The sequence below is a fragment of the Uloborus diversus genome, chromosome 7 (assembly GCF_026930045.1).
Source record: "Uloborus diversus isolate 005 chromosome 7, Udiv.v.3.1, whole genome shotgun sequence".
NCBI classification, from domain to species: Eukaryota; Metazoa; Arthropoda; class Arachnida; order Araneae; family Uloboridae; genus Uloborus; species Uloborus diversus.
The window spans coordinates 78021279-78037961 of record NC_072737.1 but is presented as its reverse complement, the minus strand read 5'-3'; positions in this window follow the sequence as shown (position 1 = coordinate 78037961).

Genomic DNA, 16683 nt, shown 5'->3' with positions numbered 1-16683 from the left:
CTCCCCCTATTTGCCGCCCCTGCGGGGAACGCTAAGACCCAGACCAGAGAAGGAGGTGATCCGAGTGCTACTTTCTGACGACACTAACACTATCAGGAGACGAACTGATGACATGTCAGGTGACATAGAAGCAACATTGGTAGAGAAATTAAGAGTAGCCGGCAAATTTGAATTTCAAGTTGATGAATCAACAGACATCGGAAGCTGTGCACATTTCAAGAACACTAACTTTGAACAGTATCACTGGATTCGCGATCGATTCTCTTCATTTGCGGATGAATCATTTAAAGACCTTTTTTTGAAGGTGCGAGAAGAATTTATGGACCTCAAGAGAGACTGTACTCCTAAAAACTTACTCGTAAGAATAGCGAAGTGCCTTTGGACGAATTTTGGCTGTTGGTTAAAAATGAGTATCCCACCATCTCTGGTGCTGTTACTGATGTGCTACTACCATTTTCAACTACATATCTTTGCGAACTCAGCTTCTCAGTCCTCACACTTATAAATACCAGCAAGAGAAAGAGACCATCTCTAAAGATCATAAAGAGCTTCATATAGCTCTTTCCAACATAGAACTGAACATCAAACGTCTTTGTTCCTTAAGGCAGGGTCAAGTGTCTCATTAGTGTGAAAGATAAAAACATTTCTATAAGACCATATTGCGAAATTAAGTTCAGTGCGCCCCGTTGATCTAGAAATATCTTAAGTGTGCCGCAAAGTAAAAAAGGTTGAGAAGCACTGCCTTAAACGCAAACGAATCTCTTGGAACAATGAATGAATTTGAATACGCTTATCAAATGAGATCGAATATCTACCCATTATATATTTAATCGAAACTAATTTACATTGTTCCGATCACGATGGCATTCAATGGCTCATCAAAGATTATCAATCCCTGTTCTGTGTGGATTAATCCATATGAGACGCGGGATCCGGCAATTTCTGATTCCAGTATGTAATGTTATAATTAATTCAGCACGTTTCATTGTTTAGGGTACTACAAGACTTGAGCTTATACCTAACCGTTACAAAAGAATAAATATGATTCAATAGTTAAAGAATGGTTTGGTTTATAATTTGTTAATAAATTCTATTTTATGTGATTTGCATATCAGGTTTAACTGCAACTTGACTCTTGTGTGTAATCTATAAATAGTATCTTCTATGGTTTAACTGAAGACTCTTGCTCAGGCTTGTAACTGTTTATGTTGTGCTTTTAATAAACGATTATAAAATACAACAAATTCTTATAGTGACATAATAAAAGGTGAAGGGGAAAAAAAGACTTTATTAGATTAATTTAAATAAGTAATCGTTAAGTGTTTTTTTTTTTTTTTAAGGAAATTCTCCTCTTAAGTTGACTCTTTTTATAACACAGTCAAGTGTTACACAAAAAAATCAACCTATTATGCTACTGTGGAAAGGTAAACGACAGAATCTTTAGAAATATGTTTTCGAGGTATTTGAAGAAACGCGTTTTGGAAACAACACTAACAATAGGAAAATGTTGGATTTAAATGGCTTTTTTTCATGCATTTTTTCATCGAAAATCAAATGAGCAAGCTTGTACAATAAAGCTAACTCACAATAAATTACGAAAATGCAAAGGAAAAATTTAAAAATGGAAAATTTGCTACTACTGCCTTTAACCTGGCTACGGCACAGTACTGCTTTCAATTTCCTGAAAAAGATAAACTTGATCAGGCGTTTCCACACTTTGAAGAAGTGTTTGTTGTTATAGATTTAAACAAAATTATAACATTTTAAATTTAAATCGATTCCTTCGGTTTGGGTGAAATGAAAAACAAAGTTTCGTGCTTTGCATCCATTACTATTCTTCCCCAAAATAATTAGGCATGAAGAATTTTATTTAATGACTATTGGGCCAATCTCTTACGACCGAAGGCACAGGTTCGAAACGTGCTTCAATCGATGGATTTTTACGATACACAACATTGATAGTATCTACATCGTCTGATTGGTCGGTATGTTTGAGATCTCTAGCATTTATTTGTCTTTGAGTACTATAGGCAAAATTTATGCAAAAGTGCAGTTTCACATCCATAAGACAACGCATCCATTCCCTACTAGATGGAGGCATCTGGTAGGGAAACTGGGCGTCAAAATTTGTTACTAATAGCGTCCGCCGATAGTGCTGCCATTTGAAAGAATGCAGTGGACCAGACACAATTGGTGAATGAAACTGCTACGATTTTAACGGGACTGACTGAATTTTCCAAGTAATATCCAAAACTTAACAATATACAGTCAACTCTCGATAGCTCAAAGTTCCAATGGAACAGCTTTCACCTTCTAGTTTGAATTAAGAGAAATTTTCACAGGCTTTTTAAGACTTTGCGACCCAATGAATACTTCAAGGTAAAAGAATATTCGAGCTCTAAAGCTTCGTGTTATCGCTAGTTGACTGTATTATTTAGGTACTTTGTCAATTAATTATATCAATTTCTCGAAGGCGTATTACCCGAATATTTTTTTTAAAGTTTTTATTTATTTATTTTATTTTTTAAACGTGAACTACCATCGATACAACGCTTTGAAAATAATGCATGAGGCACGATTTTTATCGCAATTCTTACGTATATACAGTATTTGTAATGCTACTATTCTGAAAGTATTGAATTATAAATGTACTTAAAAAAAATAAAGAAAAAAAGTTGGACCGAGGTATCTTTTCACGAAAGAGGTAACTCCAGATACATTTTTTTACTGAGTTACACCCACTAGTGTTTTTCATTTAAAAAAGAACCTTATTTATCCAACTTAATTATAAAGAATCTAATTTACATTTTAAATGAATTCCTTTACGTATAAGGCTGGATAATTGAATTAGTTTTAAATTTGAAGTAATGAAAACGTTATTCATGCAAATGTGATGAGCTAGGGGTATCTTTGGCCCGAAAAAATATTCTTCTTTTGTGTAAGGGGAAAACCTAATTTTTCACATGCTCCGTCAAAAAAGGAAAAAAAAAAGAATAATTTTTTCTTCTTTTCTCAGAGATGCAAACTAGAAGAAAGAAAATTATTTCAACATTTCTTTCTCGCTTCCTTTTTGAAAAAAAAAATGCTTGTTTCCTTGGTTGTAATCAAGAAGAGCAAACTCAACTTTTTCATAATTTATTACACACTACTAGTACATTTTGTTCTCTCTAAAGAAAAGAAACTCCTTTTGAGTACCGTGTACGTTATGTATGCAAGTACATACTTAGTGTGATCTAAAAATAGCCGAAATTTTTAGTGATAAGAGTAAAATAAGGGTAGTAATATATTTTAAAGCTAATATACAGCGTCAGCTTAAAAATTATCCCGGTTTTAAAAATTTATAATTCATAAACCATTGCATTTAGAACTATAAATGATGGATAAAAATAAAGATAAATCGTGAAACTTTTATTTCACTCACAAATGTTAGAAATGTGCGCCTGTTGTAGCGCGGCACACATTTATAACATACATTTTGGAGTGTTTGATTGACAATTTTCTGTAATGCTACACATATGCGACGTTTCAGTTCTTGCAATGCTGTAGGCAGTAGCTGTGTATAAACACTGTCTTTGACAAAACCTCATAAAAAAATCACACGGGGATGATTTGGGGTGCTGCCCGGCCAAAGCATAAAGCGTAAATCAACATCACCTGCACGGTCACACAACCGATGCGGAATGTCAATGGCGCAGTGAGGTGGGAGTGTTTGGGAGTAAAAACACTTGCCCCCAGAGGTCTTGTTTTCAGCATTGTTGTCCATCCTAATACAGTAGTTAATACACGTGGTAGGACTGTTGTGACCAAAAAACCCTTCCGGAAGGAATTTCTGGCCACGCTAGTGTGGAACGTGTTCTTTTAAGTAGTTATTTACGTTCAAAAAACTTTCACCGTTTATCTTTTTTTATGTATCATTTATAGTAGTAAGTGTAATAGTTCATGAATATAAATTTTTTAAACTTGGATACACTTTATGCTAACTCTATATATTCAAAATACCAACCATTTAAATCAGTAGATCGTTTATAACGGTCAACTATTTTATTCATATAATTTTTAAATTTAGTTTAGATAATGTTCTTTAGCACCTGTATCTCGCTGCTTGAATTGTTAAACATCCTTGCACAGGCTCCCTTTATTGCAGCTTTCAGTTTTTGGAAATGAAATTGGATATGTGTGTACCATTAACCTCGTATTCACCTGATATGTCACCGTATGACTACTTAACGGAGTGTACCCAAAACTAGGAACTGAAAGGAAAGAGGTTTTTTACATTGGTGCTCCAGCAATTCAAGCAGCGGGACAAAGGTGTTAGTGAAGATTACCAAAACCAATTTTAAAAGTTCTATGGATAAACTGGTTGAACGATCAAAACGTTCTGTTAAATAAAATGCTTTAAAACATATTAGCAAGTTTATTTTATTATGTCACTTAAATGTTCGGTTACTTTCACAGCTCACTGTATTTTAATAATATGGAGCAGATAATTGAAAAAGAATTTTCTTATGGGTTCAAAAAGGGGAACAATGTTTTATTATTTTTTATGCCGATAGCTACAGCGACGAAGACCTGTAAAGTGTTTTACGATAGTTTCCTCTTTTTTAATTGGTTTTTATTATTATCCTGACTGAATGCTAGGTTAATTTTTCATAATTTTATAGCCGAAGTTTATAAAAGTTCATTCAACTCCGCTCTCACCAGTGCATCTGAAACATTGACCTTTTCGCAAGCCGATGAAAGAATCCCAGCAGTACCCACCAGTAAGCTTCACTGACCGTTGGGTCAGCTCACACGTGACCGGCCAGTAAGCTCAACTGACCGTTGGGTACCCACCAGTAAGCTTCACTGACCGCTGGGTCTACTCAGATGACCGGTCAGTAAGCTAAACTGACCGTTGGGTACCCACCAGTAAGCTGTACTGACCGCTGGGTCACGTCAGGTGATCGGCCAGTAAGCTCAACTGACCGCTGGGTACCCGCCAGTAAGCTGTACTGACCATTGGATCAGCTCACGTGATTGGCCAGTAAGCTCAACTGACAGCTGGGTATACACCAGTAAATTGTACTGTCCGTTGGGTCAGCTCACGTGGCCGGCCAGTAAGAGGAGAGTCCTCCTCCCAATAACGGTGTCTCTACTGGGAGACTTAACTATGATCTAACTTTGAACTTAATAGATGAGTCAGAGGACATTTTTAAATTTTAGAAAATCCAACGCAGGAGATGGACCGGCCGCATCTTGAGAATGCGCAATGACTGAGCAACAAAAGAATTTTCCTGGCTAAGCCAACAGATGTTAGAGGATGAGGCAGACCCAGAGTAATGTGAGTAGACTGCTTCTAGAAAGGCTTTGCCTCAATCAAAATCGAAGAATGGAAAGATTGGGCACACTTGAGGATGGAATTGTCTCATATTCTTAAAAAAGCCAGAGTGCACCCAGGACAGTCAAGCTACTGATGATAATGATTATGAAGGTGATAGCTTAAAGTTTAATATTAGGGGAAAGGGGGCGAATTCTGCGCACCTGACTTTACAGAGGTTTAACACCTTAAATATAAAATTAGATCTGCCTTGTCGTTTTAAACATGTTAAATATCAGACATTGAAATGTTCTTTCTAACAAAGCTTCTAAATAATTACGTTTTTAAAAATAAATTCAGAAGATATAACTGAAAACTTGTACCCATAGTCATCATACCCAATCATGAGATTCTGTGCACCTTACCTGAATGTAAAGCAAATATAGAAAACTGAAATGTTGGTTCGATTATTAACAAATAAATGCAAAGACTTAACTTTGTGGTATTCTTCATACATAGAAAACGCCATTTAAAGTATTAAAAATTATTACACTAGCTTTTGTTGATTGTTTCTAACTGTTTCATTTAGGGAAAAGGATTTCAGAGGACTACAAAAATCTAAATCTAGTGATTGACTCTACAGCTTGGAAGAGACAGTTGATGATGCAGTTTTACAACGGAGGTGATGGACCAAAATGCTACTATACATTCTGACATAAGCTTTCGAAATTGGTTCAATGGACATCAATCTAATTTCCAATACCTCCTTTGGTCACCGAAATGCGGGGGTCTTTATTCAAAAGGAACTGTATAGTATATATTGGAAAGGTGCATTCAGTAACAATATTTTATCTATAATGTACAGGATTTTAAACTCTGCTTTCCCAGTGTATTATTTGACATAGATGTTTTTTATGTGCTTGCTTTTATGTTGTATGCTTTGATGTCCTCACAAATACGATATTTTATCCGTACAGGTTCATGCACATTGTTTTCTTTGCAAACACTAAATTTTAAACAGAAATTCATCAGGACAAAGGTGATTTTTCACAATTTATTGCGCTCTTAAAAATCAATACTCCAAGGATAATTCTGAACAAATCAAGCTATCTTGTGTAAAATCGTTGAGAATTGGCAGGTCCATTTAAGCAACTTCCTTTTTTTTAAATAAGTACATTAACACAACGATTCGAAAAAAAAAAAAAAAAAGAATGCAAGGCAACCACAATACATTTCGCAAGTTCGCTATTACAGTAACTTCCGTCATCTGATTAAATTTGAGTACATTATATATTAGTGAAATTACCATGCACCAGAACAAGCAATTAACCCTTAAATATATACCGAAGTGCATTTTAGAGCCCTTAAACTAAACTTATGAAATCACATAAAACGTTCCATGTTTACTTATCTGCGTAAATCACATCTGTGGCGCTTATGCCTTGATTCCATTAAATGGGTAGTCTTAGATTATCAATCCGTGCATCATGTGGATAATGGAGGCCACGTTAAAGCAAGCAGCACTAATAGCTGTCGTCGTAGTACGAAGCAATCAGTTTAACACGCACTGCTGAACGCGTCGATAACACTGATCTAACTGATATTGTTGGCTAAGAGGAATTTGATATTCTGCTCTTTAGAGTAATACGTTCGCACAGATGTTACAACTAGAATTTATTCACTAACGATGGATGACATGAATTTGAATGTAACTTACGAAATTTCATAAATTAGAAATGATACTTTAGGCAGTATGATATGGTTTATGCATCTGCTACTTAATTTAGAATTTACAGGGCAGCAATTCGTAAGGTAACTAAACCTGAACGTGAAAGGCGCTCATGAAACAACTGACACACTAATTTTTGTATAGTAAATGCAGATTATTTAGTATACAAAAGTCTTTGGTAAATTTTTTTTCTTCGTTTCTTTAATTGTCAATTTTTTGCTATACAGTATATTGATTTTTGAAATTTACGACATTTGAAAAACTTGAGAGGCCACAACATAATATAATAGAATATACATTCAGAAAATCATAAAGTCATAAGAAATTGAAACAATCTGAAAATTTTAAAAGTACAAAATTTGACATTTTTAAAGAGGAAATACCAAAGAAAATACGTGAAACAAGGACTGGAGTGTCATCAGGGGGTAGACCAAACCCTATTTCACTAGGCTCTTTCTGTCCTGCATATATGAACAGGTTTCAAAAACATCCAGCCTTCTCAGGTAGTTTTAAAACGCAAACAGAAAAGGAACAAAATCACTCACCTGCTATAATGAGGCAGCTCAGTCAAGATAATTTCGTAAGTGTTATCAATACTCGAAAAATAACTTGACTACTTACATTTGTTCTCTAAGACATCATATATTCGTTTCAATATTGATTCGTTGTAATTTGATGGCAATTCATTTAACAAAACTGTTGTAGAACAAATTAATCAGAACCTTAATGGGGAGTTATAAAACGTGGATGTCATAAAAATGACAGGCAAACCAGGTGATCGGAAATGGAAAAGTTGTGGAAAAAATTGGAATTACAAAGTTTTTATAAATGCTATAAACAATTTCAAAATAGTTTTGGAGTGCAGATTCAATACATTGCTTTAAAAAAATTAATTAAGTCTCTGCAATAATCAGCTGATGCAAAATTATGTACAAATTATGAATGAGGAGAAAAATGAATTTTCTTATTATTTTCTATTATTAATTTATTTTATGTCGTCCTTATTCAAGTCGTGACAATTATACTCTTTGCTGTTAAGATGCACTGTTGAAAAGATTTTAAATTATGTGATTATTTGGAAGCAAAATGAAAAGAGGAAAAAAAATAGCAACAAAGAACTGCACATTAAACCTTTATCATAATATTCTTGGAATCCATTTCTATGAGCAAGATATTTGTCATATTCTTCAAATTTCTTTTTATAAGAAAAAGTGTTAGATGAAAGGTGTAGCCTTCAAACAAGCCTCTTGATGGGCATACTAGTGCAAAATTAATGATTTGGTTAATTAGTTCTCATTTGCGAATCTTTTGTTAAAAGAAGAAAGAACCTCTCGTTCATCACTCTCTCTCTCTTCTAATAAAAGAAGATGAGAAAAGTCTTTGTTTCGGTTCGACGAACAACGAAGTGCTTTTCATTACGTGGCGCGTTATCATACTTTACTTATTGTTAGTTTTTCTTTAATTGTTCAAGCTAAGAAATTTTCTTTGCTAACAAGCTGATTATTAAGAATTTATTATTTTTATTCTGGGCTGGTCCGTGATTTTCTTCTGAGTTATATTTTGAGTTGTATAATAAGAAACATATATTTGGTTTTTAAGTTTAGATATTTACCATTTTTCTGTCCAAAACATGTTGAACGAAGTTTTATGAAAGTTCGTTACAAAAGTCAAATTATTTTTTGCAATAAAAATATATCACAGTATGATAATTTTACAGGAGAAATTAAAAACTTTTTTCTGGCGCATGAAAAGGATGGGTGCAAAGTGAAATGGTTAAACTGACTGAGTCTTTTCAAAATGAACAATTCGGAAATTTGTTTTGAAAATTACAGTACGTAAAGAAAGAACATTGCATTTTATAATAAAATTTGCGTTGAAACAATATTTTTTGGCAGTAAATTTGAGTTTTCAGAAAGAAAATGGAAAATTTTCATTTTTTTGTCATGTTGTAAAGTGAAAAATAAAATATTTTTCTAACGAAATGTTTTCTATTCTATTATGAAACATATTTTTGATTAAAAAAAAGTAAATAAAAGGTTAAATGAATAAATGAGAAGATAATGAAACAATAAAAGGATTATTAAATGAATGAATCAATTAATATGTAAGGAAAAATAAATGAGCGTGTAAACGAATGAATGAATTCGAAAATAAGTGAATAAATGAATAAATAAGTGAATTAATAAATGAAGGAATAAACGAATTTATTAATAAATGAAGGAATAAACGAATTTATTAATAAATGAAGGAATAAACGAATTTATTAATAAATGAAAACGTAAGTAATTTATGTTAAATGATTGAGTGAGTAAATGAAACAAACTAGTTCACTTTGCCCCGCATGTACTTGATTAATTGTACAATTTATATAAAATTCAAATAAGCCTAATAATAACTAAATTAATACTGCATTGAATATTAGGATGCGTCAATTAATATTTAAAATATTAATACCAATAACTTTATCATTTTATAGTGACAAAAATAATTTTTGACTTGCTACAAAATATTACAATATGAGTATCAATTTTTGAAAATTGCCTGAATAATCATATGCTCTAATCTTCTGCGGTATTTTTTCCTAACTGGAATATACTACATATGGTACAACATACTTCAAATAATAATAGATAGGTGGCGCTAAAAGCAGAGTAAATTTTTCACAATTTCACTTTGCCCCGCTATTTCCTTTTGCCCCATGGTCTCCTACTAATAAACGGAAAATCGCGATTTTTGGACTTACGTCAGTCTGGCTCTGAGGTACGGGATTTAAAATCAATTTCATATGACATTGATCAAATTGTAAAAATGCCTCAGTGTTCAAGTAGAAGTGACATTATGCTCCTCGATGAATTAAAAGAAGTTGCATTTTCAATCGTACTAAATTCAAAATTAAAAAAAGAAAAAAACTACATTTGCGAATGCCGAAAAAAGAAATCTAGTATGTATGTTTTTCATCAACAAAGATAATGATCAGATTGATGCATTTTTAAGTTCATAAATAATTTAATAGCACTTTCAGTGAGCATTTTTTTATTGTTTCAAGGAGTAAGTGCAAAAATTTAATTTGTTCTTACATTATTTTAGAAGACTAACATAGGTATGTTTCCAAATGGCCTCACCATGCATTTATTATTCCTTTTTGGCTCTGTAGTGGATAAATCTTATAAGATGCGTCCATAACGGAGCAAAATATTTAAAAAATGTTTCTGGAAATTTTAAAAATTTAATTGCATTATAAAGAAGTAGTAAAAGGATTTATGTTTGTCGTAAAGTGCATGCAGTGAAACAAGACTAACATGCAATATACAAGCAAACTGCATGCAATAAACCAGGCAGCCTGGTTACCACATCCAGAGATGGCAGTTTCGTTCTTGTTAGAACTCATTAATCTGGATTAGTGAATGACCGTTCTGCCTTAGCCCCGACTTAGGGGCTGTAAATTGCTATTAAATACCGATTAGTACGAGATCCCACTAGGCTTGACCTACCCTCATCGAGTTTTCTAAAATTGTTACCATAGATGGAGAGTAAAAGTTGTAAATAAAGCGTAAAAGTACGAATTTCTACCTCTTTCAGGAGACCTAATGAAGGTTGTCATGGGTTGAAAGGTGCCCAAAAATGAGTAATTACAGTTATCCAGTTTCCGAAAATCATTATCATAAATGAGGAGCAAAATATTTAAATAAAACGCGAAACTAAGGTTGCCTACCTTATTCCGATGCCTTAGCAGAGTTGTCAGGATATTTTTCCAATGAGGGAGATAATTTATCCCTCATCGAGTTTCAGGAAATTTTTGCCATTAATGAAGAATAAAAGCTGTAAATAAAACGCTAAAGTAAGGTTGCGTACCTTTTTTTGATGCCTAAACAGGGTTGCCAGGGGCTAAAAAGTGCCAAAACTGAGTAATTTAGCCTCATCGAGTTTCCAAAAATTGTTGTTATTAATAAAGAGTAAAAGCTATTTAAAAAAAAACGTTAAAATAGGGTTGCTTACTTTTTCCGGTCCTTAACCAGGGTTGCCATTGGCTTAAAGGTGCCCAAAAATGAGTAACTTACCCTCATCGAGTTTCCGTATAAGTTATATAAAAAAATGCAGATAAAAATATTACAAAACCGATGGTATAGGGTTGCCTAAGCAAAAGTGGTGCAATCAAAGGGTTGCCATTGTTCGAAGTTTCAATTTTGAAAATACCTACATTTTTTTATATAACTTATATGGAAACTTGATGAGGATAAATTACTGATTTGTAAGCAATTTTTAGCCCCTGGCAACCCTGATTAGTTCACACGCAACAGGTAGGCAACCTTACTTAAACGCTTTCTTTACAACTCGATAAGGGATAAATTATCTCCCTCATTTAAAAACTTTTATCCCCTGTCAACCCTTCTTAGACACCAGAAATAGGTAGGTGACCTTAGTTTAGCGTTTTATTTCCATCTTTTACTCTTCATTTATGATAACGATTTTCGGAAATCCGATGAGGGTAAATTACTCACTTTTAGGCACCTTTCAACCCCTGGCAACCCTGATTAGATTCAGTGAAAAAGTCGAAATTCTTATTTTCACGCTTTATTTATAACTTTTACTCTTCATCTATGGTAACAATTTTAGGACACTCGATGAGGGTGGGACAAGCCTAGTGGGATCGTAGACTACATCTTTGGTTTTCAATTCACTTTTTGAACCGCATCATGCTGCGAACACTTGCTGGTGCGATAAATTTATTTTATCTAACTGTTTGTTGCCACTCTCAGTTTCAATGACATGGTATCTTATTTACTAAAAAAGACTGATGAGTTCTAAAAAGAACGAAACTGCAGTCTCTGGAAGTGATAAACGTTCTGGCTGGTATATTTTATGCAGTTCTCCCTTAGCCCTGGGTTAGGGGCAGTAACATAATGCTAAATACCCAAGTTTTGCTTTCAATTCACGAGTCGAACCACACCATGCTGCTGCGTACATACACTGGTGAGATAATTTTACTTTATCTACCAGTTTGTTTGTTCTCTTAGCTTCAATGAGATGACATCTGCCTCCAGCTCGGTTATTTACTGATCCAAACTGATAACTTCTGAAAAGAAAACGAAACTGCAGTCTTTGGATGTGATAACCGAGCTGTCCTTGGTATTTCTTCTTTAGCCCTGGTTTAGGGGCGGCAACCCACTGTTAAGGTACTAAATTACTTGAAGTACGTGCAGATTGTTTTGAACATCTATTACCGTGGTTTCCCATTAAAGTGTTTTTAAGGCTTGTAAATATCCCATAAAAGTATAAATTTATTTCTTTATTATTATTCGATAAGCGAAAACGATCGGGTATTTAAGATGACAACAACAATACCAAAAACATTTTATCTGTAAAAAAGTAGAAAAAAAAATGGAGTGTCCAATGTTAAGTTCTGCCTTAGCTCTGGTTTAAGGGCGGTAAATTTTTGCTTAGGTACTAAGCTATTTGGAGCATTTGCAGCTTGTTTTGAATATCAATAGATATAAATAGCACCGTTTCTTTCCATTTAAAGTATTCTGGGACTTGTAAATAAAATCTCTGGAGAGTAAAAAAAAATGTTGTTCAAGTTACATAAACCTTGATTGTTAGCGATGATTTTTGTAACCCTTTTTTACAATTTTATTTACCTATACAAAAAGTATGCATGCGGTCAGATATAATTTGAAGGTTTTTCCATTTAAGTTTTCGTAGATAAGTATTAGGAAGCACAAATTGTAAAAAAATTTCCTTTCCATTTTTTATGGGTTAAAAATAGCCATTTGTAACCTGAAGAAGCTTTAACATTTCATGTGATATGCAACACCCACGATGAGTGCTGCTTAAATTTTTGAACCATGAATTTGCAACCAAATTTTATCAATACGATTTGTTTATTACAAGACTGATATATACGAGGGGTATGAAAAAGTTAAACTTCCTTACTGAACTAAATTGTATTTCTCTTACTTATACTTATTTATTAAAGCATGTCATTATAGAAGTAACCTTGACTATATTCCGTATTACAGGACTAATACATACGAGGGGAATCAAAAAGTTATACCTCCTACTGAAAAAAATTGTATTTATCTTACTTATACTTATTTATAAAAGCATGTCATTATAGAAGTAACCTTGATCCCCCTGTATGTATAATCTTACGCAGGTTGATTGATAAGAACCATTTATCTGATTTTTAGATGCGTGCTTTTGTACTTAAAACATAATTTATGATTAAAGTTTACCTTCGAAGTAATTATGATAACTAGATGAAACAAATAGCTCTAAAGATTATGCAAAACTGGGAAAGCTTATGTATCTCCGAATGACAACAGAGCATCGATTGCAACATTGTTGATGTTGTCCAACAATAGATCTATCTGAATTGATAGAGGCCGTATAACAATGTCAGCCAACATTTATCTTTGTATCGTAATATGCTGATTAATTTATTCAGAGCATTAAATCGTTACCTGCTTCATGTGTTCAACCAATGTTTGAATGCAAACATTCAAGTGAATGAAATATGTCACAATTTAAAGCTATTCAAACTTAAGCAAATATCTGAGAAACATACTCACCAGTAGATTTCATTTTTATGGATAACTTTTGTTCTAAAATTAACTGGTATGCATGCTCATATGCATAAAGAGGCTAAACAAATGAGACTTGTTGTTATTTTCAGTGATAAGTATTTAAGAACTAGTACAAAAAAAAAAAAACATGAATGTTAGCTCTTTGAACGAGGGCATATTGCAAAGGGTTTAGTGAGTTTTTATCTGATTTACATTTTTCGTATTTGACGTTATTCACCAGGTTTAAAACAAAATAAAAATTTTAGATTGGTATTAGACAAGGGGTATCAAAAAAATTCAAAAAAAATATTTTATAGTAAGCAAATCTCAACTTACGCATTATAATACATTTTTATTACCGCATTTTAGTCTTTTTTCTCTCAATTAAATTGCAAACAGTTTTTTTTCTATACATATATGAAAGAAATTGTAAACGCGTGTATTGTATATTTTTTAGTTCCTGCAGTAATCTTTCAAGTAATTCCAAAGTATTCTTGCTTTTTTTTTTTTGAACTCAGTATCATTTTACAGGGTGCGATTGAAAACTAACCGAACTTTGTCGCCACCCGGTTTCCAGGAGTCAAAAAAGAATGAGTGTTGGTGGGATACACACATAAGACAAATTATAAATTCAAAAGCAGAATAGAAAAATCAAAAATCGGGACCCATTCAGATTTTATGGGGTTCCTTGATTGGTCAAAAAGGAATAATCCCCGACTGTTGATCCTTCTATTCTGCTTTTGAATTTATGATTTGTCTTATATGTGTATCGATTATAAAACTATTTCAATGGTGTAGTTATTCAGTAGTACCTAAAAATATTCTAAGCTACTGAGCTTATATTTTTTTCTTTTCAGTTTTGTTCCTAATAATTATTTTTTGACTTACACTTTTTTAGTAATTTTCATTGACTTAGTTATTATGACTATACGACGGTAAATTTCGCAATCTTGTAATTTAATTGAGAGTTTATATTGTGAGGATTATTAATTAACTTGAGATGGTCTAAACTACTGATCATTAGTCAATCTAAGGACCTAATTCCGCTCAAAGCTATATATGCTTGACTTTTAGCAGAAATGCGCAATCTTAAGTCAACCACAACTATATAAACAGGCTGTACAACTCGTGATGACACAAGCTCGGAAACGTCGTCCGTCAAATATACTCGTATCTTTCTCACAAAACTAGAAAAGCCCGTCAGGAAAGTACACGTCGCGAAATTCAGTCCCCTGAATCACGACAAAAACAAATGCAATATGATATGTTAGAGATGAAAATCGAATTAGTAGACTTAGTAAACAAAAAAATCAGGCAGTGAAAATACTACCTGCATTTGTCCACACAGGTAGCGTGCGACACGATCCCGACTGACAATATGGCGACTGGTTGCTGATATAGTGAGTTTTGACTGCTGCCATGTGTTTAGTGACACGCCCAAGGTTAAAACAAATCGATTGATGTAAGAATCGGCAAAATTGGTCAAGGCGGTTAGCCTCTACAACGCCACATAGGAACAAATATACTAGACTCATGAACACATTATCCTTCTTTGTGTCGCGCACGCGCAGTCGGGTAGAAAGATCATTAACTTAAAATATTTATTAAAAAAATCACTGTTGGAATTTACTAAAACATAATGCTTAGCCGATTAAAAGAACGAAATCTGTACTTCTTTTTCATAGTAAATATAAATTCCTTTTTAGCCCAAAAAAGATGAATTTTTTTTAGAACACGTTGTAATGTATTTTTAAGAGTATATTAGAATATTTGGCATCCCGTGTCAATAACGAGAGGAATGTACCGTTAAAAAAATTTTTGGGCGTGCTTTTTCAGCTCTAGACGAAATTTTTGTTTTATTTTTCAATTTTTAATTGTTTCACTTTCTGTTTAGAGTAAAGCAAATTAAAATAATCTGAATATAACAGAAAACTAAAATGCTAAAAAAAAAATCATTTCGCAAGACAATCTTCCATTTTTCGAAATTTGCAATGAATTTCTTTTCAAATCGTCATTATGAAATGAAGTTTATCTAATTCAAGAAATATTAACGTTTACTGAAAGCCGAAAACTTTTGTGACAACATAAAACTCTTTTTCCTGACAAAAAGTACTTTTTGACAGTAAAAGTTGACATCAACAAGTTTTAGTCGTTGACGCCAGGATTAAAGTTTTGACAAATGTGTCAGATTCATATTAAAACTTTGATATCAGGAACACACTCTGACTTCAATTCCCATTGTTTTTAGAAAAATACCAATAGTCAGAGAAAACGAACTTATTATATATATATATTTGAAACTCAAAGAGGAAAAACAATACACACATCTATAAGGTGGGGATATGTCAAAAATATGTTTTTTTATCTCTTTTTTCCCCTTTTTCATCGGCGTTGCGTGTCTGCCATCTTATATTGGATGGTAACGAATTGTTTTCATCCAAGACTTTGAGTTAAGCTAAATTTGATGAACTCAAAATTAAGCTTTGGGGATTTCGACATTTTTATCCCTAATGGAAGTTGTACGTTAATTGAAATGTGTAAAGCGAGTTTGACAACAGAGTTTTTGGTATAGAAACATATTGCACTGTCGAAGCCTACATTTGAGGTAAATTTATAACTTTTTTTAAAAATATTTTATTAATATTGCAAGGTTTAAAATCAAAGGTATATTGCACTAAAATCAAATGTCTATATTTTTTTTCTTATAAAGCCGGGTACATTTTTTTTTCTTTTGTCCAACTTTAGTAATAGGTCGAAAAAAATGAATAACCGAATGTTCAAACCGGAAATCGGTTTTGACCAGAACCGAAAACTAGAGGATTCAAGGTCATTTTTTCCAAATCACTCTGCGCAAAGTTTACTCTTAAACATTTTTTGAAATTAATATTAATTAGCTACCAATGGTTAGTATGAAGACCCTGAAAAGGAATTAGCTGCTTAAACCTGCGAATTTTGGACCCTGAGTCCAAACAAATGAAAAACTTTCTGATTACATGACTGTGCAAACAAACAAACGAAAGAGGTTTTAAGAAACATTTTTAAGCGCCTTTTGGCGTTTTCGCCCCAATGCGCAACGTTGCTCTTCTTTATTTCGT